The 23024-nt window shown below is 37.9% G+C and overlaps 1 protein-coding gene across 3 annotated transcripts in view; it reads right to left on the bottom strand.

The window, feature by feature from the left end:
* UMAD1 (UBAP1-MVB12-associated (UMA) domain containing 1) overlaps positions 1 to 23024 on the bottom strand; it is a 240602-nt gene that overhangs the window by 216515 nt on the left and 1063 nt on the right. Inside the window, exon 2 of one of the 3 annotated variants that reach the window (XM_028164311.2) lies at positions 20663 to 20830. The exons of the other annotated variants lie outside the window; for them this stretch is intronic. The gene's annotated coding sequence lies outside the window, so the exon portion shown is untranslated. The remainder of the gene's footprint in view (positions 1 to 20662; positions 20831 to 23024) is intronic. 3 annotated transcript variants of the gene reach the window in all.

Genomic DNA, 23024 nt, shown 5'->3' with positions numbered 1-23024 from the left:
ATCACAATAATTACTTTTAGGAATTCTATTCCCAAACTTAAGAACACAAGCCCTCTCTAGGTGTCAGAAGATAAAACCAGAAATTAAGGAGCATGGACTTCCAGTTTGAAATACTGTGTTCATCCTCTCTCAATTTCTGAACATGCAGGAAATAACCCAAGAAATCACTACAAGTAAAACTAAAGTCAACAGATAACACCAGAATCTGGAAGGATCTCACTAGCCATAAATTGGACACTGGACAGAGGAAAGGGGAAAAAAAAAACAAACCCTGCCCAGGTTTCTTGTCATGCCATAACCACCTTAAGCCTCATGAAACTAAGGCCACCTGAAAAAAGAAAAGAAGGCACTACAAACACCCTCTAGAGTTGGTTATCTGATTCAGACACTCAAGGACTGTATTCATTGTAAAATTGTAGCCAAATGTAAATTCCCATCAGTGCAAATATCTGTGTTGGTGAGATTATTGTGCACTACCCCCAACACACACATACACACAGACACACACACAAACACACCCTCTCTCCTCTGTGTCCTCCCATCTTTGTACATTAAGCTTTGTACACTCAGGCAGGGCAACAACTCTTAGAAAACAACTGGGAAGGAAGGTGAAGGAAACTTGGGAGGACATGTCACGTTCTGAGTTGCTATAAGCAAAGCAATGTAAGAGACAGCAAAGAAAAGTTCCTGGTGGCAACAAGTGCGCCCCACATTTTAGTTTCATATATTCCACCCACCAGAAAATCAAGCGGGGAGGATAAGTAAAGATTTTATCTGAGCAAGATGCTTCTAGAAACTGAGAATTGCACCAGGATTTGTGTAGGTCAACCTGCCCTGAGTTGTAGATCGGAGTGGATGGTAAAAGAGCCAATTTGTTGACAGAAAACACATCTGGCAGGTTTCACCTTTTAAAAGAATAAAAAATGGAGAAGAAAAACACAAGCCATATGAAAAACAAAATATTTCAGTAAAGGAAAAGGAATCACCTCTGAAATCCTCAAAGGCTGAGCTTACTGGATACAGTGATGGAGCCAAAAGAAAAGTCTGGAAATAGTTTGGCACCCTCAAGAGAGTACAAGGAGACATGGCCTGTATGAAACTGGTAAATAAAAACAAAAACAAAAACAATAAAACAAGATTAGATGGAAAAGATGAAAAGACAAGGAATGAGATGAAAAAAATAACTAAGATAAAGAGAAACCCGTGCAAGAAAGAAATGAGATCAGAAAAGAACTGGTTGGTTTACAAGCAGGAATGTAAGACAATAAAGTTCAAACTCAAAGACTTAAAAGACTGGAAGAAGCAACTAACTTCTCAACCCCAAACAGTTAAAACTAAAGCAGAGAAAGCCTTTGAAGGAACAACAGATGATTAAAATTCAATCTGGGTAAGGATCAAATCAAGGATATAGCCATCACACCTGACACTAAAGCCGCAGCCTGGATGAATGTGGCACTCAGTAAATTCTTAGGCTACAATGGGTCAGGAAAAAGAGACGAAGGGGATCGGTGTCCAATTGAAGCCTGGTAGAGAAAAGATACCTTCAAATAAATAAAGGGGGGCACATTTAAGGGTGAAAGAGATGAGAAATGTAGCAAATCTAAGAGTTACAGCTAGCAAAAATTGTAGGTCTGGCTACAGATACATGAAGCTGATTATAATCAAATAGATAAGAAGCCAACAAAATTTTTGGAGAGCTGTGCTGCCAAAATGACTACAAGTCTGGATTAAAGGAGCACTATGACTATTGGAAATTTACAACAATGCTGCAGACAGGAAGCTGCCAGAGAAAACTGCTCAGCCCCCAAGGAGGGTCTATTCTCCAGTGCCTACTTTGGTGGTAGCCAAGGAAGTTACTGGAAAAGGAAGAAACTTTGGGTGGAGTGCCTGGAGAACACGGGACTGGGGGTGGGACTCTCCTGAGAAGCAGAATCTGGGCATAATTAATGAACACTCTCCAATCCAAGGCGGGGATCCCCCAAAATGCCTGCGCAGTGGGATTCCAGAATTGCTACCACTCGGTGACTGCTGTGTATCTCCCATTCCTCCCCTTTCTGGATGACAGTGGTTTGGGCAGTTATTTTTCCCAGTTAACGGAGGGGACAGAAGGGACAGACTGCTTAGTTCATGAAGTCTCTACAACAAGAGGTGCCACATCTGGACCTGATGAAGAAATGCTGAACTTAGAGCATGATGCTATGACTGAATGGGGCCATTTGGGTTATTGCCCTTGGGGAGGGGTGAGTCACTCTGTCTACGGTAGGGAGAGAGAACTGAGTATATGGTGACCACGGAATCATTAGGGCCATTCACTGGCTCTCCACCTTATATCAGGAGACATATAAGAATTGCAGTTTTCTACCCTCCTTGGAGGTAGGTGCGGCCATGTTGCATGTTAGTTCACTGTGTCACATGCCATTAGAGTGCTAGAACAAGGAGCTTTGTAGCCACAGAGAGAGGCCCTTTAAAAAGTGGCTCCTTTCTAACATATAAAAGAAAAGCCTTTAATAGAAGGACTCAAATTTCCAATACCCTTTCATATCTGGCCACAAGACAGAAATGGAACAAACACAGAAATTACAAAAGCAGTTTTGATAAGTCATTCTCAAGCCCCCAACGTTTAGATACGTTGTTACAAAAGCCAGACCAAACTCAGCTGTAGTGCCAGAATCCCTTCTGAATGCAAGTATTTTGTAGAGAACTTATGATTCAAATAATTAAGTGAAGCATTTAAGTTTTTCATGACCTAAAAAAAATCAAACTTAAACAATATACAGGCTTAAATAGGCTGCATCAGGTTGCCAACAGTACGACTTATGTGGCAATGCATAATATTACAGTTTGTCACTTTAGAACATTATAAAATTCCAAACATATCCAAGAAGGAGAGAGAACTTAGGTTCCAAGAGTCAAGAAACGTCCAGGCACGGAAGAAACAGGTCAGGAATAGGAAAAAGGTAGTAGAGACAGTATAAAAGAACTCAGAATGGCAGCAAAGACTAGTTTGCTACAAACATCCATTGGAAACTGCTCTAAACTGGTTACGAAAGTACCAGTCACCCTCGCACCTGTTATTCTGCCAACCTGACCATTGCCTTAACTCCTTCCTCTACAATAGTCACCTCAAGATGTGTTTCCATGGAAATGCTGTGACAATTTTATAATACAAGTCTTGGGATTCCCTTGTACCATGTATACTGCTGCTGACATTCATGATTCATTCCACTAGGTACCTAAGTAAGTCTAACCATACATATAGCTTTACAGTAATCACTCCATGCATGAAAAGACTATGTCCTGAGACACTAAAACCTGTAATCAAATTATCTTTATACCATGATATTTTTTGTACCACTGAAAACAAACACAAGGTGGTATAAAACTTTATCCCAGCGGGACTGGCAATACCATTCTAAGATCTTCCCACAGCAAGAAAGCTGCATGGTTAGGTCACCACTCCACCAGCCAGATTTCCTTTCCCCACCTAAGACTAGAACTGGGAAAGAGAACGGGGGTAACTAAAACCCCACTAACATTTGCTGAGCTCCTACGATGTGTCAGGCACTGTACCTAAATGCCTTATAGACTCTATCTCCTGTAATCTTACAATCATGCCGCCAGGTACACATAACTATTCACAATGTGTAAGTGAAAGAATTGAAGTAAAGTCGGTTAAGTATTGATGCAAATGTATATGGCTAGTAAACAGCAGAGCTAGAATTTTAAACCAAGTCTTTTTGGTACCAAAACTGAATGTTTTTCATCAACAAAGCACCAAAGACAAGGAGCCCTTAACAAGACATTTGTGTTGGACTTTAATATTTCCCAATATTAGTCAAATACATTTGATTAATTCCATTTCTGTCTTTCTAAATCCCTACTTTCCCAAGCCTTGCTCAGCTCTGTGTTCTGAAGATATGTGCTAATTCCACAATATCCACGTTCCAGACTTTCACTTACTTAATATTTATATTTTATGAATATTTATTAAGTGCTTAGGCCAGATACTGACCAGGCACTGCAAATGCAGCACTCAACTTATATTTACGGGAACAAACAGCAACCTGAAACTACCCCATTTTGGAGGCAATCCTGAGCAAAACTAAGAGGAATTTAGGAGCTCCATCCCCAAAGTGGAGGAGGCCTGGAACAGTCCTGCTGCCCCCAGCTGAGTATATGGGAAGACGTGAGCACTCCTGCTTCTGACTTACGTGGCCTTCTTCTGCCTGGAATGATCAAGCATGTTCCAGCCTCATTTCCTTAGGTACGATTTCAGCATGTTAAAAACTGTCTACAATAAGCAAATTTTACATTTTATAAGTGGGTGAAATATCAAAATTTATTCTTAAAAATCCATTATCAGGGGCTTCCCTAGTGGCGCAGTGGTTGAGAATCTGCCTGCCAATGCAGTGGACACGGGTTCGAGCCCTGGTCTGGGAGGATCCCACATGCCGCGGAGCAACTGGGCCCGTGAGCCACAATTACTGAGCCTGCGCGTCTGGAGCCTGTGCTCCGCAACGAGAGAGGCCGTGATAGTGAAAGGCCCGCGCACCACGATGAAGAGTGGCCCCCGCTTGCCACAACTAGAGAAAGCCCTCGCACAGAAACGAAGACCCAACACAGCCATAAATAAATAAATAAATAAATTTAAATTTAAAAAAAAGCATTTAAAAAAAAAAATCCATTATCAGCCAGCAACAACACTCTTGCCTGGCTGAGCTGGGACCCAACCCAGAATGCCTCCTAATCCCCAAACATGGGAATCCTGGAACTGCTTCCATATGGATGGGAGATGAAGAGTTCACTGCCCAAGACACAGATTGGGAGAAAATCCTTGCAAATCACAAATCTGATACAGGACGTGTGTCTAGAATATATAAAGAATTCTTAAAATTCAATCATGAGAAAACAAACCAATAAAAACTGGACACAAGCTATTAACAGACATTTTCCTAAAGAAGATATGTGGGTCTTCCCTGGTGATCCAGTGGTTAAGAGTTCACCTGCCAATGCAGGGGACACAGGTTCGATCCCTGGTCCGGGAAGATCCCACATGCTGCGGGGCAACTAAGCCTGTGAGCCACAACTACTGAGCCCACGCTCTAGAGCCCGCGAGCCACAAGTACTGAGCCCACACGCTCTAGAGCCCACGTGCTGCAACTACTGAGCCCATGCACCTAGAGCCTGTGTTGCGCAACAAGAGAAGCCACCGCAATGAGAAGCCCGCGCAACGCAACGAAGAGTAGCCCCCACTTGCCACAACTAGAGAAAGCCCGCATGCAGCAACAAAGACCCAGCGGAGCCAAAGCAAAAAAAAAAAGATATGTGGATGGCAAAGAGCCACATGAAAGGATGCTCAACATCATGAGTCAATTGGCAAATGCAAATTAAAATCTCAATGAGATAACACTATATACCTTTTAAAATATTAACAATTTAAAAGGCTTGCCATGCCAACTGTTGACAAAAATGCGGAGCAACTGGAACTTTTATACACTGTGGTAGGTGTAATAATATAGTACTGTGGCAGTTTCTTAAAAACGTAAACATACACCCACCATATGACCCAGACGTTCTCCTTCTAAGTATTTACCTAAGAGAAATGAAAGCATATGTCCACACTTGTACACAAACGTTATACAGCTTCTTTGGTAAGAGCCCCAAACTGGAAAAAATCCAAATGTCCAACAACAGATAAAAAGGATAAACAAACTGTAGCATATCCATAATACTATTCAGCAATAAAAAAGCATGAAGGCCTAAGATATGCTATGACATGCATGAATCTCAAAAAAATCAAGCTGAGTGAAAGAAGCCAAACCACAAAACACTTCTAGGAAATGCAAACTAATGTATAGTGACAGAAAGCAGATCAGTGGTTGCCTGGGGAACGGGAGGTGCAGGGAGGGAGGGTGGGAGGGAGGAATTACCAAGGATCACAAGCAAACTTTTGAGGGTGATAAATATATTCATTATCTTGGTGATAAATATATTCATTATCTTGATTGCAGTGACGGTTTCAGGGTATATAAACATGTCAAAACTCATCAAATTGTACACTTTCAACATGTGCAATTCACCATATGTTGATAATACCCCAATAAAGCTATTTTAAAAATTCATTATTAGCATGATATTCTAGATGTTATATAAATGTTGTAGTTCACAATTATTCGTAAAATTGTCTCAAATCTCTTAAACGACTTTGTGTGTGTTACAAATGCAGTCTTTGTATACAAAGCAAGATACTTCTTTCTCTATGCATTCACACAAAACTGAAAAACAAAAGGACAGGGCCTTCACTTTTAATGGCACGCACAGACTGCATATAGAAAGCGACCCTGATCGCTACGCAGCACACATCCTACTGCTCTGAAGGAGGGCACCACAAGTGATATATTTATTTTTTCCTATTATTCTAAGACTTACCTTTTAAGTGATATTACCCATGACAAAAGGATTAAGGTAACCTGGTTTTCTCAATTTGATCACCTTCTTTCAATTTCAACAGACTATTTGACAATGTAAATATGTCAAATAGACTGAAATGTCTATGTGGGACAGATAAACAGCAGCCACTTAACTATATAAGAAAAAATATATATACACACATTTTTTCTTCACATTGTGTCAAAATCCAATAAATATGTAAATTTCATACTGCTGAAAAAGTAAAATCCTGAACCATGTTTAATCCTCCTCTTCTTCTGTGTGGTGGGTTGTGAATTGCATGGTTAGGCAAAAGGAATACAAATTTAGATAACAAGTTTCCTAATTTCTTCCGACAGATACCAAAAAAGACAATGGTCCCATACTTGTGATAGTTTTAACCTTGAAAGACAAGATTATATTACCCAAAACAGCATTAAACAGTATAAAACATTCCAGAAGGCTCAATGAGAATGAGAAGAGCCCTGTTACACTTCACAAACAGGTAACCTTGAGTTTAACTTCATCTGATGGGCACAGATATAAACCAAGAAGAGAAGGAAGCCCTCTCCTGTAAGAAGGATCACCAGGAACAACAAACACAGAGTGTTTAGGAGACAGCAGAGAGATTAACCTCACTAGAAGCATGGAGGTAAGCAACAGAAATGAAGACTACAAAAGAAGAGACAAATTATTAAAAGGGCTACTAAGTCAAGAAAATATTAGAATATCCAGAGTGGCTTACCGGGATTCATTTAATATTATTTTGTAGTCTAGGATCTTGAGGAAAGTAGTGTTTCAGAAAGATTAAATTTAAAACAATAGGCTAGACAACATGGATGGACCGAGTGATTATCATACTAAGTGAAGTAAGCCAGAGAGAGAAAGACAAATATCATATGATATTGCTTACATGTGGAATCCAGAAAAAAAAAATGATAAAAATGAACTTATATACAAAACAGAAATAGACCCACAGACATAGGAAACAAACTTATGGTTACCAAGCGGGAAAGGAGGGAAGGGATAAATTAGGAGTTTGAGATTAACACATATACACTACTGTATATAAAATAGATAACCAACAAGAACCTACTGTATAGCACAGGGAACTATACTCAATATCTTGTAATAACCTATAATAGAAAAAAAATCAAAAAGAAAATATGTATATATATATTATATATATATGTATATATATGTATAACTGAATCACCATGCTGTATACCTCAAACTAACATGACACTGTAAACCAACTATATTTCAATTAAAATAAAACAAAATAAAACGCTGGAGAGACTGATTGAGAAAGTGGAGCCATGAAGTTAGAACGCTGTAGCGAAAGGGACTGGACTATGGTGGGAGAAGTTTGAATGAAAAAGAAGGGGTGTACAGAAATATGAAACAGGACCTAGTGACTCTCAACTCTACAAAATACTGATGGAAAGGAACTACTAAAAGACGACTGAAGTTTCAAGCCTGAGGAAGTAAAGAAAGTGATATGAAGAATAAGAAAAGGAAAGTAGGAAAAGGAAATTTAAGAGAAGAAAAAAATTAACTCCATTTCAGACAAGTTTACATGTAGGGAAACAATGACTGGTCCAAATGGAAATATGTGAAATGCAGTTGGAAAAATAGGACCTAGTGCTCCAATGAAAGGAATAAGTTGGAATTTGGGAGCTGTTAGAATGTAAGTGGTAGCTGAAATTACAAACATCAGTGGTATTTCAAACTGAAAATATAAAAGTTCAGGGATTGAGATCCTGATCTCTACCATCTCAAATTATATTATGAAAATACACCCCTTTAATTATCACCAAACGGATGTGTATACCACCATTTCTTCAAATTTTTCAAAAACATTATACTTGGTTGTCGTACCAGGACTAAAATGTTAACTCGACTATATTGTTTCACATTTCAAAACTGCAGAAACAACTGACCTCTTCAGTATAATCCAGGGGGGTAAATTCAAATGCCAGGCAGATAACTAAGAGTGAAACCAGCCCAGTCTGAGACAGGAGCGAAGGAAAGTGCAGGCTTGGTCTAAAGATGTCCCCTCTAGGGAGGGGGGAGATGCCCAGGGAGCCACGAGGAGGAGCCCTTCGCCGAAACAAGGCTTGTGAGGAACCAGTGAAAGAGCTTTGAAAGGTTTTGAGCTGGGAAAGCCTGGAATCAGATTTGCATTTGCTGTTATGGCCAAAGTAAAAAAAAAAAAAAAATAACCATCACTAAAAACATTAGGACCAGGCTGAGGCTACGGTTAGGGCATCTTCCCACTGACTCCTGGCCACCACCCAAGATGGTCCCAATGCATCTAGGAACCTCTGAGGAATGTAAATTGAAGGTGTAAGGTGGCCTCTGTCTGAAGGTCCCTCCCTTTGATGCCTGTGTGTGGGACCATGGGCCTTGGACTCAGAACTCCTGTTCTCACTGTCACCCAGGCCTCTTGGAGAGAGAACATTTTAGCTGAAGTATGTGTTTTATACTATTTCATCCTTTCTAGTACTTTTTCTAACTTATTTGCTTTTTCAAAATGAAACTAGCAGGCTTTCTAATTATAAATTTCTATTTTGTATGTGCAGGTAAGTTTTGTACATTCTTAGGAAAAAAATATGGAGAAATATACACCAAACCTAATAGTTGTTGTTACCAGGAAGCATGCCCAGTTTATATTTAATTTATGGTTCTTTTGTAGTATTTGCTTTTTTCTAAGTCAAATATCATATATTGTTTTACAATAAAAAATAAATATTTTAAAAATTTTTAATTGACGTATACTTGATTTACAATCAAGAAAACTGTGTTATTATGTTACTGTGTGCTGTGTTACTTTCAGGTGTATAGCAAAGTGATTCAGTTTATATATATATTATTTTCAGAATCTTTTCCATTATTGAATATAGTTCCCTGTGCTATACAGTAGGTCCTTATTGCAATCTATTTTACATATAGTAGTGTGTATCTGTTAATCCCAAACTCCTAATTTATCCCTCCCCCACCCCCCTCCCCTTTGGTAACCATGACTGTTTTCTGTGTCTGTGAGTCTGTTTCTGTTTTGTAAATAAGTTCATTTGTATCATTTTTTTAGATTTCACAAATAAGTAATATTATATGATATTTGTCTTTCTCTTTCTGACTTACTTCTTTTAGTATGATAGTCTCCAGGTACATCTATGTTGCTGCAAATGGCATTATTTTATTCTTTTTTATGGCTGAGTAATACTCCATTGTACCACATCTTCTTTATCCGTTCACTTAGGTTGCTTCCATGTCTTGGCTATTATAAATTGTGCTGCTATGAACATTGGGGTACATGTATCTTTTGTAATTAGAGTTTTCACCTTTTCTGGATATATGCCCAGGACTGAGATTGCTGGATCAGATGGTAACTCTACAAAAATAAAGATTTAAAAAAAAATTTTTTTTAAGTACCTTTGGCAGCTCCAACCACTGTTCCATGAAGGGATGTGGGCCCAGTGTCACCAAGTCTGATTTTTCAAGACAAACTAGAAATCCAACTGTTATGTAAAAACCTAGTTTTTAGATGATAGCAACAAATTCAAAAAATTTTCAAATACTCTGCAGGCTGAATAAATCCTCTTCAAACTGGATTTGGCCTTTAGGTGTCAAAGTTTTAGACCTAGTTTAATAGCCTAAATCTAATCAGAATAAGGAAAAACTGTAAAAGACTTTGGAATTTAGTGGCTATTACGGCTAGCACGTCTGTCCTGGTTATCTCCACCTTTGTTTATCTGAGTCGGTTATGTTACAACTCTGTAGAGACAGTTGATAACTTGCAGAAAATTGATAGTCATACAAATAATCCCTACCCACCAGATGCATTAATGCTGCCCTAGGGACAGTGACCAGTTTTGCAATAATTAACAAATTCAACATTCCCTTATTTGACTATATTGTGTGGTGATACTTTGAGTTTTCTTTTGAACCAGTGGTAATATACTACTAATTTCTTCCTTAATTGATGAGTTAATAAGTCTCTGACAGATTTTTATTTGTATGAGGGAGATGATTTTGTCCTCTTTTAAAGTGTATCCATTACCTTCAGACTACCAATTAGGATTACCCAAATATTCTCCCCCTGTTTTTCCATTCATCTGGGTTTTTTATCTTTGAAAGTTTGTGATATTGGTGTCATGGGTGAGAGGTACAGGCATCTAAGAGGATAAGCAAGAGGGGAGCCAGGAAAGACATTTCAACTGATGTCGCAGATGAGCTCCCAGAACAGTTTGAAGGCCAATGAATTAAAGCATTAATAGAAATTTTATATCCGTCTCTCTGATTTTTACTCAGAATCCTACCCTCCCCCACCAAAAAAAAAAAACCCCACTCAGGAAAGAAAATAAAAACGAACTGAATCTTGGATCTACAGCTGTTTTCCAAACTGTAGGTCTCAACCCTTTACTGGAAATAAACTCAATTTAGTGAATCATGACCAGATCTTTGAATAGAATGAAATGCAGGGGGCGGGGGGGAGAGGAAGAAAAAAAAGAAAAGGAGAAGCAAAAAGTTTATCAGAGAATGTCACATGTGGTAAGTAATGTTTATGAACTTTTGCTTGCGGGTGCATGTACTAGGTCCTGACATGAAATGTCACATTTCATGTTTAGGCTGGAGACAAAAAAGTTTCAAAGCCACTAATCCTACTTTGGTGCTCACACACTCCCTAAAAGAATTTTGTAAAATCATGCGCTCTCTTGTACATTTTAAGTTGACATCTAAACCTTTACACTGAAAATAATAGAGAATGTAGTTTCTAGCATATTATATTTATATGTTGAAATAAAACAACTGTATCATTCTTTTAAATTTATCTCATGTAATCTAAACACCACAGCATTTTAATATCCACCATCAGCCATTTTAAAGTATATAAGCAAGTTCTTTCTTTTCTAACAGCAGGAAATTTGACATTGTTCTATTTTCTCCTTGAACTCAGATTTCCATTTCATTTCCACTGATCTGGAGTAGCTCAGAGATGCCCTCAGAACATTAGTGCAGCTTTTACAACAAATCCAGATGAATACAAAGCAACGGTGGCAATCTCATTTTTAAGAGAGTCTGTCTTCTAATTTATCACTCCTAATCTTTTCACTTGTCACCTAACTGGAAAGTGATATCATGAACATATATAACAGGCATTAAAAATTGAAGGTACATGATTTAATAAAACTCACTTCCCTATATGACTATATAGTTGCTTTTAGCAAACTGAGACATTAAACATGTATTATTTTCAGCCAAAACAGAACATCTAAAATACTGAGGAAGTCAGAAGACCTCAAGCTACAAATTGATGATTATAAAGCATAGGCAAGGGAGGGTTCTAGAAGAGTGCAGAGGAGCTCTGAAGAACTTCACAGTATAGATTTCAACAGGGGCGAAGCTGGGACTTTTTTCCTTGACTTTATAGTTTTTTTGCTTTTTTTTTTTTTTTATTCTTACAGTTTAAATCCTTTTCTTATTTTACTTTATATTAAATTAAAGGCAGGAAAAGCTTTTCAGAAATGGGACACGTAGGATTCAAACATGAAATCCTTAAATATAATACAGGAAATCCTAGGTTAAAAGAGTACTGAGGGCAATGGGGGGAGGGGGTTGTAATTTATCGCCGCACTTGATGACTTTTTAACACTTGGCTTTATTCGCCATGGAGAGCAGCACCGGGTTGCATTGGATAATCTCAACAGCCAACTACTCCTCATTCCCATGCAAGATACCTACCACCAGGAACCGTTTACAATCTTAGTTGTCACCATAATAATAAAATCCTGCTATCATGGAAGCATTACATGATCTGGAATTACTAATTTTCTCTAGCAGAATTGCTTTTCAAGCACATGATAAAGTTATTTTGAAAAGTCACAAGTTGGCCCAAGAAAATTTTAGAACAGAACCTTCTTTCTTCTCAGATCCCTTTTCCATCATTAAAAATTGACAGTCTCACTAAGGTAAAAGAGACCTCAGACAATTTTACTCTCCTCCATTGCTCTGTAAATTATCACCCCCCAAAGTCTCTATCAGAATCATCCGGGAAGTTTTGTGTAGTTTTGCTGCTGTTGTTGGATTTGGGGGTTTTGTTTTCCTTTTAATTAACTACCCTATTATTTTCAGAATCAAGAATGGCAGCCTGGCAATGATAAAGACTGACTGCTTTTTTTCCACTACTGTCTCTTACTCATAAAATGAAAAATAGGATAGCATAAAAAAGTCTCCACTGATTCTACTAATTTAGGGGAGAGGAAATCACCTATTACATTAGACCAGAGTTTCTCAACCTCTTCACTCTTAGCATTTTAGACCAGATAATTCTTTGTTGTAAACTACTCCTCTGTAGATGGGTGCGATCACCTAGTATGTGATGCATTCTAATCAGAAACCATATTAATTTCAAGAGGTTTTATTAAAACAAACAAAAACTTCCCTCTTTCTAATGCAGGACATGCAAAAACCATTCTTTTTTTTTTCTCAAGAAGGATGTTAAATAGTGTGAAGAGATAGAAGTTTAGAAGATAAAGTTGCTGCCTTTGAGAGCTTATAACAAACCGCACTTATAATTTATACCATTTTGGTGTCATTCATTGACAAAGAACGTAATTTAGAGGCTTTAGTGTTATCCCGACTTCTCTAAATTAACAACACAATTACATATTTTTATGTTTCAGAAAAGTTACAAGTATAATTCTACGTAACTGTCACACAAAAAAAGTTGATTTTGGCTTAAATAACACTGATACCTACCAATAAAATACTAATTTCTAACCACTGTGTTCAACGATGTAAATCTAAAATGAAAACACACCCTGAAAAAGACCCCAGGCAACTCTAACAAAAGCATCTCTTCACATGAAACAAATACCTTAGGTGATTTATTTAAATAGGTGATTTATTTAATAAAGTCGTAAGGAAGAACAAAGTAGACCAATTGTGAGATCACCCCTCTTTACAACTCTCTATAGCACAGAGAAATGGAGAATGAATTTAAAAAAATAAAGCATTATTCAGTGTGGGTCTTTAAATGTCTCTATTTGCTCACTTAAGTACATCTAACACACAACAGGAACCATTACATACATCTTCCAAAAAAACTCACTCCTCAATTGCCCATTAAAAATCTACATCATTCGACTTCCAATACAATCTAACTGCATCATCAAAAGTATTTCCTTCCTTAATAAAAACAAACTTCTAAAATTCAGTCGTTTGTTCATTTGCTCATTTTTTAATTCAATCAACCAACATGTTTTGAAGGCCAAATACTGGCCAGGCACAGTTCTAGGCCCTAGAGGACAACACCAAACAAGGCAGTTTCTCCAAATTCAAGGAACTATCTAATCTATTTGCTGCTTCTTGTCCTGCCTCTCTATCACCTCTCACAAGGCCAGTGGGCACAAAGCATGGTGCCGAGTCCTGTGTAAAACCAGCACAGGCCAAGCAAGTGGCTAACAAGTTGCTAACAGTCTAGTCAAATATTGTTACCTGTCTGAAGACTTGCTTCAGACTCCTGAGTAAATAAGAAAGCTGTTTCACCTCCTCCCAATTTTTCATCAAAATGCACATAAAGAAACACAAGAAAAAAACTGGCAATAACTATCAACCATATGCCAAAAGTCTGAGTCAAATGTCCATGAACTCCACAATCAGTGGGGATTGACCAAGAAGTACAACTGACCAAGAGTTCATTACTGTGCTCTCTGCCACATGCTACATCTTCTGAAATCCTATCCAAGGATGAATGAATGAATAAGCGAATAGACAAGCAAACCATTACAACAGGAGAGTGAACCACGAAGATGGAGAAAGTATTTCATCCATCCCCATTGCCTAAACTTAATTCTAAAACACAGCTGTACCTACCAGAAAAAAATAGGCTGCCAGACATCCCACTGCATGGGAATTCTTTCCGAAGTCTGGCAAAATTGGATTCCCTCCCTTGACCCTCCCCTTCTCCTGGGAGATCTTCTACCTCCATTCAAAGATGATAGTTTTTGGCCTTGGCAAGCAACAGGGGAAAAATAAGGAGGGCAATGGTTTATAACTGCCCAAGGAAGACTTTGTAAAACAGGGTCCCAGACAGAAAAAGCTCCATGAGCAGAACACAGGAAAGAGATCTACTTTCATGTTCGAAGAATTACAAACTGCTCCTAATTCTCTAATTCATTCAGAGACCTCAACGGTCTGAGCCACGGAAGACTCAATCTCGGCCTGGAAGACCCACACATGATGAGTTTCTGTTAGCAACTGAGAACTGAACAAGCCAAGGAACGTATGCAACCACCTGTCTTCCAGGACTAGACACAGAAACAAGAAGCTGCCTGCAATAGAAAGTTCAGTGAGGAAGACGAAAGTAGCCCGCTCACCCAGTCTCTGCTTCAATGAATAAACATAAGGAATGGAAAATATAGACTGAAAGATCAAGAGGAAAAATATCTCCCTGACAATAATTTTCCACAAGAAACTGCTGAACAGTATAGACAACATCTTGGTAACACTCAAATGGTTGTAAGAGGACACAGTCTCTTCCATCCAGGCTGCTGAGCAGAGCTGGGCAAAACATACCGTCACCCAGATGCTTCAGGATTCTCACTCTCAGACAAGCCCACACACACTTCCTTCCATCTGGGGAAGCACGCCGGGGTTTTCTTCCACCTTTACTAACTTATCGTTCATCATCACTAAGGTGTCCAGCAGATACTTTAGGACAATTTGGTCACGCTATTAACAGTTATAAGTTGCAATTTATTATTTAAGTACTTAGTATAACCAGGCACTGTGCTCAGGGATTTACATATGCAAATCTTATTTAATGCTTAAAATAACCCCATGAAGCTTTATTATCTCCCACGTTTATACAGAAATTGAAGCTCTGAAAGGATGAATAATTTTTCCAAAAGTCACCTAAGTATCAAGATTTAATCCAGATTTTATCCTTCACCCTGTGCTGCACTACTTCAGTGCCCAAGGCTGAGTCATCTTCCCAGCACACGTGTCCTACTCTACTCTCTATCTCAGAAAAAAGCATGATGGTCCAAACAGCTGCTAGAGACAGAACCGTAAGTGTTACCTTAATTTCACCCTCTCCCTTTCATCCACTCTCCCCCACCCACTAAGTCCTGCAACCCCATGATATCTCATGAAACTTTTGGTTTCTCTCTATTCCTACTGCCCCTACTTGGGTTCAGCTCACCAACATCTCCAGTTTGATTACTGCAACCCCCTTGGGTGTCTTTTCAACACAGTGGACCCTGCTATGTTCCCAACATGTTTCTACCCAATCCTCCCCAAGTCCCCTTCTACACCATAGTTGTTTGGAAGATGTATGGTCAAGTGACTACAGCTGGCAAGTTAGATTCTCCCAAGAGCCGTTCACAAAGTTTGGGGTAACCATGCAGGTCTATGTAAACAGTGAAGCAACAATTGCTTGGCTGAAGAGAAAGTGGTCTCAAAAGAAGCAGAAGACAGTCTGGATTCTGAAAGCTTTCCTCTTCATGGCTTCAGCTCCTTATAAGGCTAATAAACCTTAGGCGTGTCAAGCTAACCCAAAATAGTTCTAATCAGTTTCCTTTTGACCTAAAAGTAAACTGGCTAGAAGGTAGAGACAACCCAAATGTACCCAAAATAAAGAGTGGATAAACAAAATATGGTATTTACTACATACAATGGACTATTATTCAGCATTAAAAGGAATGAAACTCTGATACATGCTACAACATAGAAGAACCTTGAAGACATTATGATAAGTGAAATAAGACAGACAGGAAAGGACAAATATTGTATGATTCTACTTATATGAGGTACCTAGAGTAATCAAATTCATAGACTGTATAATGGGCAGAGAGTTTCAGTATGGGATGATGACAAAGTTTGGGAAATGGATGACAGCAATGGTTGTACAACAATGTGAATGTACCTAATGCCACTGAGCCATCCAATTAAATATGGTTAAGATGGCAATTTTTATGTACATTTTACCACAATCAATCAATCGAAAAAAAAAAAGTTTAAGCTTGTTTAAAAAGGTCATGTTACTTGTACCAAAAGCACCTTGATTAGGATATTCCAAGACATTCATCATCATGAACCCAGAATACTCAACCTAAAATGTCAAACTGATCACTCCCTTTGCAGTGCTCTCCTCCAGCATCACTATTAAGCTCAACTCCTTGGCATGGCATATAAGGAAGACATTCCAAATTCTGGTCTCTACTTAGCTTCATCCTTAATTCTTGCCACTCCCCAGTGCCCTACTATACCTTCACCAAGACCTTGTTATCCTCAACAACTAACAGAATCCCCACATTGGCTCTCTAAAAGAGTACTTGTGGTAATGTCTTAAATATAAATATGTATTTTTAATGTATGGCTAACCCAATAAAACAATAAGAAGAAAATCTATAGAAGCCAGAAAAGAATCTATAAATCCACAAGGGTATATGCAAATACTAGAGTTAACATTTTCCCTGTGGCCACTTTTGATTTCTAATGGCTAAAAGCCTGGGTTTTAATTATCCATGTCCCACAGGGAACAAGGACAAAGCCTGTGGCTAAACATCTTTGTAAGAAGGAAACAAAGATCTTCTCTGGAGTAAAATACCCTCGAACGAAACCTCAAAAAAATCAACAAAAAAGTTCCAAGAAACATGAATTCATAATCAAAAAATACTGTACAAATAAAGAAATAAGCCACAGTAAGCAAGAGTCAACAGAGTCAAAAAACTCTACAGAATCAGACCCATCAAGACTGTGGGTATCAAAACCAGACCATAAACAGACTTACTTTATATTCTGTAATATATGGAGAAATAAAGGGAGACCTAAAACTATGACAAGAGTATAAATAAACACTACTAAGATTTGTAAAAAGAACCAAACAGAACTTCTAGAAACAAATAAAAACTAGTATTGAAATTAAAGCAAATGACTCACAACTGCATAAAGAACTAGTAAACTGGAAAATTAGAAAAAATTATCCAGAATTCAGCACAAAGAATCAAAACCACTGAATTCTAAAACAGAGATCAAGAGCACATGAGGTCCTTCCTACTTCTAATCAGAGTTCCAGAAGGAGTTAGAGAATAGGAGAGAAGCAATATTCAAAGAGATAATGGTTGAAAATGTCCAACTGCTGATAAAGACAAGATTATCAGATTCACAAAGCACAACATATTCACCAGAAAACTAAATAAAAGAACTCCTCATCAGGATACATTATACAGTAAAACTGCAGAATACCAAAAACAAACTGAAGATCAAGCAGATAGAGACATGAAAGAACAAAGTCACAATTTAAAAGAAAAGCAAATATTATAAGAGTAAAATAATATCAGAGTAGTCTTGAGAGAAATTAATTGTCCATTTAGAATTCTATGTAGATAGATAATAAACCTATCTTTTGAAAACAAGGATAAAATAACCATATTCAGAAAAACACAAAATGATGGAATGTACTGCCAACAATTCTCACTGAAAGAACTTCCGAAGAAGGTACCTCAAAAAAAAAAAAAAAAGGAGAGGAAACAACAGAAAAAAAGTTGAGATGTAAAAATAAATAGTAAGTAAAGAAAATGATACATATATGAATAATTCCAAGCAAATATTAACTGCATAAGATAATAATAATGCCTAATTTGTGGAGTTAAAAGGAATCAAGATAGAACTAAAACTCTAGACAACAGCATACAATTGGAAAAAGGTCAGTGGAGTTGTAGGTTCTTGTCTTGACACAGAGTAAAGTAACTTTAGACTTTAATGTATTTGTTAAAGCGTGACCACAAAATATTTTATTAAAGAATATGTAACATTCAAACTAATACAGAGGAATAAAGTGGAATTACGAAAAAAAAAATAACAAAAAGTCAATTCAAAGGAAGGCAAGAGAGGAGAAAAAAATAAAGAACAACAACAACAAAAAAGCAGAACACACAGGAAGCACAAAATGACTGTTAAAATGAATCCAAAAATATCAGTAGCCACAATCGATGGAAATGGACAAAAGACAAAAAAACTAAACCTCTAGCTATATGCACCATTTACAAGAGAAACACCTAAAACATAAGGACCCAGAAAAGTTGAAAGTTATCAGGCCAACACAGACACAAATACCACAAGGGTCACACAGTATAAATATCAAATAAGGTGTATTGGCAATAACATAACAAGCACAGAAGTGGCAAAGCACTCATGATCCACTAAACACTAGTGTTCCCAGAAAAAAAGAATCCAGCTTCCACATAACCATTCCAGACTTCACATTATACTGCAAAGCTATGGTAATCAAAACGGTGTGGTACTAGCACAAAAATAGACAAACAGATCAATGGAAGAGAATAGAGAGCCCAGAAATAAACCCACACGCCTACAGGCAATTAATCTTCAACAAAGGAGGCAAGAATATACAATGAAGAAAAGAAATTCTCTTCAACAAGTGCTGTTGGGAAAGCTGAACAGCTACAAGTCAGTCAATGAAATCAGAACACTCCCTCACACCATATACAAAAATAAACTCAAAATGGTTTAAAGACCTTAATATAAGACATGGCACCATAAAATTCCTAGAAGAGAACATAGGCAAAACATTCTCTCATATAAAATGTAGCAGTACTTTCGTAGATCAGTCTCCCAAGGCAAAAGAAATAAAAGCAAAAATAAACAAATGGGACCTAATCAAACTTAAAAGCTTTGGCATAGCAAAGGAAACCATAAACAAAACAAAAACGTAACCTATGGAATGGGAGAAAATATTTGCAAATGATGTGACTGACAAGGGGTTAATATCCAAAATATACAAACAGCTCATATAACTCAACACTGAAAAAACAAACATCCCAATCAATAAATGGGCAGAAGACCTAAATAGACATTTTTCTAAAGAAGACATACAGATGGCAAACAGGCACGTGAAAAGATGCTAAACATAGCTAATTATTAGGGAAATGCAATTCAAAACCACAATGAGGTATCACCTCACACCTGTCAGAATGGCCATCATCAAAAAGTCTACAAATAATAAATGCTGGGGAGGGTGTAGAGAAAAGGGAACCCGCCTACACTGTTGGTGGGAATGTAAATTGGTGCAGCCACTATGAAAAACAGTACAGAGGTTCCTTAAAATACTAAATTAGACTACCATATGATCCAACAATCCCACTCCTGAGCATATATCCAGAAAAGATGAAAACTCTAATTAGAAAAGATACATGCACCCCAATGTTCATAGCAGCACTATTTACAATAGCGAAGACATAGAAACAACCCAAGTGCCCATCAACAGATGACTGGCTTAAAAAGAGGTGGTATGGGGTTTCCCTGGTAGCACAGTGGTTAAGAATCCACCTGCCAATGCAGGGGACAGGGGTTCGAGCCCTGGTCTGGGAAGATCCCACATGCCGCAGAGCAACTAAGCCCGTGCTCCACAACTATTGAGCCTGGGCTCTAGAGCCTGCGAGCCACAACTACTGAGCCCACGTGCTACAACTACTGAAACCCGCACGCCTCGAGCCTGTGCTCTGCAACAAGAGAAGCCACCGCAATGAGAAGCCGGTGCACTGCAACAAAGAGTAGCCTCTGCTCGCCGCAACTAAGGAGAAGCCCGCGAGCAGCAACGAAGACCCAACACAGCCAAAAAATAAGTAAATTTTTAAAAAAAGAAAAAAAAGAGGTAGTATATGTATACACACACACACACACACACACACACACACACACACACACACAGAGTGGACGATTACTCAGCCATAAAAAAGAATGAAATACTGCTATTTCCAGCAACATGGATGGACCTAAAGAATATTATACTAAGTCAGACAGAGAGAGACAAATACTATATGACATCACTTATATGTGGAATCTAAAAAATAAAAAAATTAAATCTATATACAAAACAGAAACAGACTCAGACATAGAAAACAAACTTATGGTTACCAAAGGGGAGAGGGAAGCAGGGAGGGATAAATTAGAAGTACGGGATTAACAAACAGAAACTACTACACGTAAAATAGATAAGCCACAAAGATTTACCATATAGCACAAGGAACGATATTCAATATCTTGTAATAATCTATAATGGAAAAGATTCTGAAAGGAATATAAAACTGAGTCACTTTGTACACCTGTAACTAACACAATATTTCAAATTAATTATACTTCAATTAAAAAAAATAAAAAGAATCCAGCCTCCACACATTTGGGCAATTCTGTCATAATGGAAGCTTACTGCTTAAAGAAGTGCCTTGTTGGGAAGGAGCTGCTGGAGCCCACAGGCTGGTATCAGTCTGATCCTCCTTTGAGCTGAGACCTGCCAGGTCAGCTCTCTGATAAGCGACCAAAGAGATGAGGAAATGAACATCCAAGCTCATGAGTCTTGCCTCCCTTAGGTGAAGTACTGGAAGAAAAAAGAGACAGCAAACAAATTCTAACAAAAAGAAAGCCGATGTGTCTACCGTAGTAGCAACAAAATTAACTTTAAGGCAAAAAGCATGATTTGAGATAGTCACTACTTCATCGCACCATTTTACTTCATAATCTTCATCTTGTATGTAGCGAAAACCAAATCTTCAAAAAAATATAGCACAAGTCATCAGAAGTTCAAGGAGAAACTGCCAATGCTACCATTTGCAATTATCTCTATAATTGAGACATTAATCAGACAAAAGGTAAGAAAATAGAAATAGCTGAATACTGCAATTAACAAGTTTGATCCAATAACTGGAAAACACAATTTTTTTCCGAAGAACACATGAAACATTTGCAAAAACTTGATGTCTTAAAGCAAGTCTCACACTTTCACAGAGTTAGTATCAGACAGACCATACCATTTGCTGATAATGTAATTACACTAGAAATTAACAACAAAACAACTTTAATAAATAAAACCTATATATTTGGAAACAAAAACAACCCTTGAATCAAATAAGAAATATGTTGTAAACTAGAAAATATTTAGAACTTAATGATGATGAACATCTACTTATGAAAAACTTGTGGGATATGCCTAAAGCAGAAAGTACAGGTTACTATACCAAACCCAGAACGTTTTACAGGTGAGTTCTACCTAACAGTCAATGAACAGGTATCTCCAAGTTTACACAAAATCTAGAGAATAGAGAAAACACTCCACAACTGATTTCATGAGACTACTCTAATGCTAATAATACCAAAATCTGACAAAGACTATATACAAGCAAGAAAAACTACAGGTCAGTCTCACTCACGAACATGAATGCAAAAATCCTAAACAAAACAATAGCAAATCAAATCCAGGAATACGGAATAAAAGATATCATAACCAAGTTGTGTTTCTTCCAGGAATGTGAGTGTTATTCACCACTGAAAAATATATTCATTTCAATCATCTCAAGACAAAAAAATGCATTTGATCAAACTCCATAACCACTCAGTTAAAACTTTTATCAAACTAGGAATAGAAGGGAAAGTTCTTAACCTAGTAAGTAAAACTCCAAGTTGTGAAGGACTTCCGGGAGGGCTCTTTAAAGGGAGCTGAGTCCCATCAAGGTAGACCCTTTTGTCTGCCCACTTCTTTGCTGCTTGGAATGGGGACTACTTGGCTGATGTTCTACCACCTACCCTGGTCTATGAGGTGATGTGGATCAACTGGAATTCTCCTACACTCCTGCAAGGAGGATAAATCGGTACCACGCCATTTACGAACGGCTACACGCGCGATAAAACTATACAGAAAAGCTTAGGGTGCTTAACACAAATTTCAAGAGCGTGTTTCTTTCTGGCTGGTAGAGAGGAGGACTTAACTGAGGATGCCCACCCCTAATGGTGAAGTTCCATTTCTTACTCTTAATGAGAGGCCCACATGGGCTCATTTCATTTCTCTGGAAACTATACATATCAGCTACATATACTCTTCTTTGTGCATTAGATATCACGTAATAAATTTCACGTGACTGAAAAAATATCCAAGAAGCTATTTTAAATTATCTTCTTGCTCATCTCCCTGTTTAGAAAAAAGATGCTCTTGGTAGGCAAAATTGGTTTTTTAACTGTTATAAAACAGTGCTATTAGCATCTGGTGCTTTAAGGGCTGCTCTTTAAAAAACAGTTGCTATTAAGGATATTCATGTGTACTCTACCCAATATAATGCGATCAACTTGGTTTCCAAACCCTGAAGTGCAGAAGATGTTAAGGCTCTGCACGGAATATAAAAGAGGCTCTGCTCACTTGCACCGACAACCACTTTTTTATGCACCAACTGACATGCACCCTGCATCTGCTAACGAAATCAGTTTCAGTGACAGCAACATTAAAAGGCAAATATATTTACATAGATGCTAAGTGCTAAATAAACACGGAGAGATGCAAACTATCATTTAATTACGGCACATCAGATTTCCACCTTAAATTGCCGCGTGACGTCTCAAACAGGAACTTCTTAGCTTAAGGCAACTGCGAGACTAAACTGAAGACTCTAGATAGGTACCTGAATTGGCTTTAGGCAAATTGATGGACTCGGTTTCCGAAAAATAATAATATACCCCCCACCGATTTTTTTTTTCCCCCCAATTTCCGGAGCACCGTTGGCAGGTTTTTTTTATGAGCACTCATT

The sequence above is a fragment of the Balaenoptera acutorostrata genome, chromosome 7, assembly GCF_949987535.1.
Source record: "Balaenoptera acutorostrata chromosome 7, mBalAcu1.1, whole genome shotgun sequence".
Taxonomy (NCBI): Eukaryota; Metazoa; Chordata; class Mammalia; order Artiodactyla; family Balaenopteridae; genus Balaenoptera; species Balaenoptera acutorostrata.
This window is presented reverse-complemented; position numbering and strand designations above follow the sequence as displayed.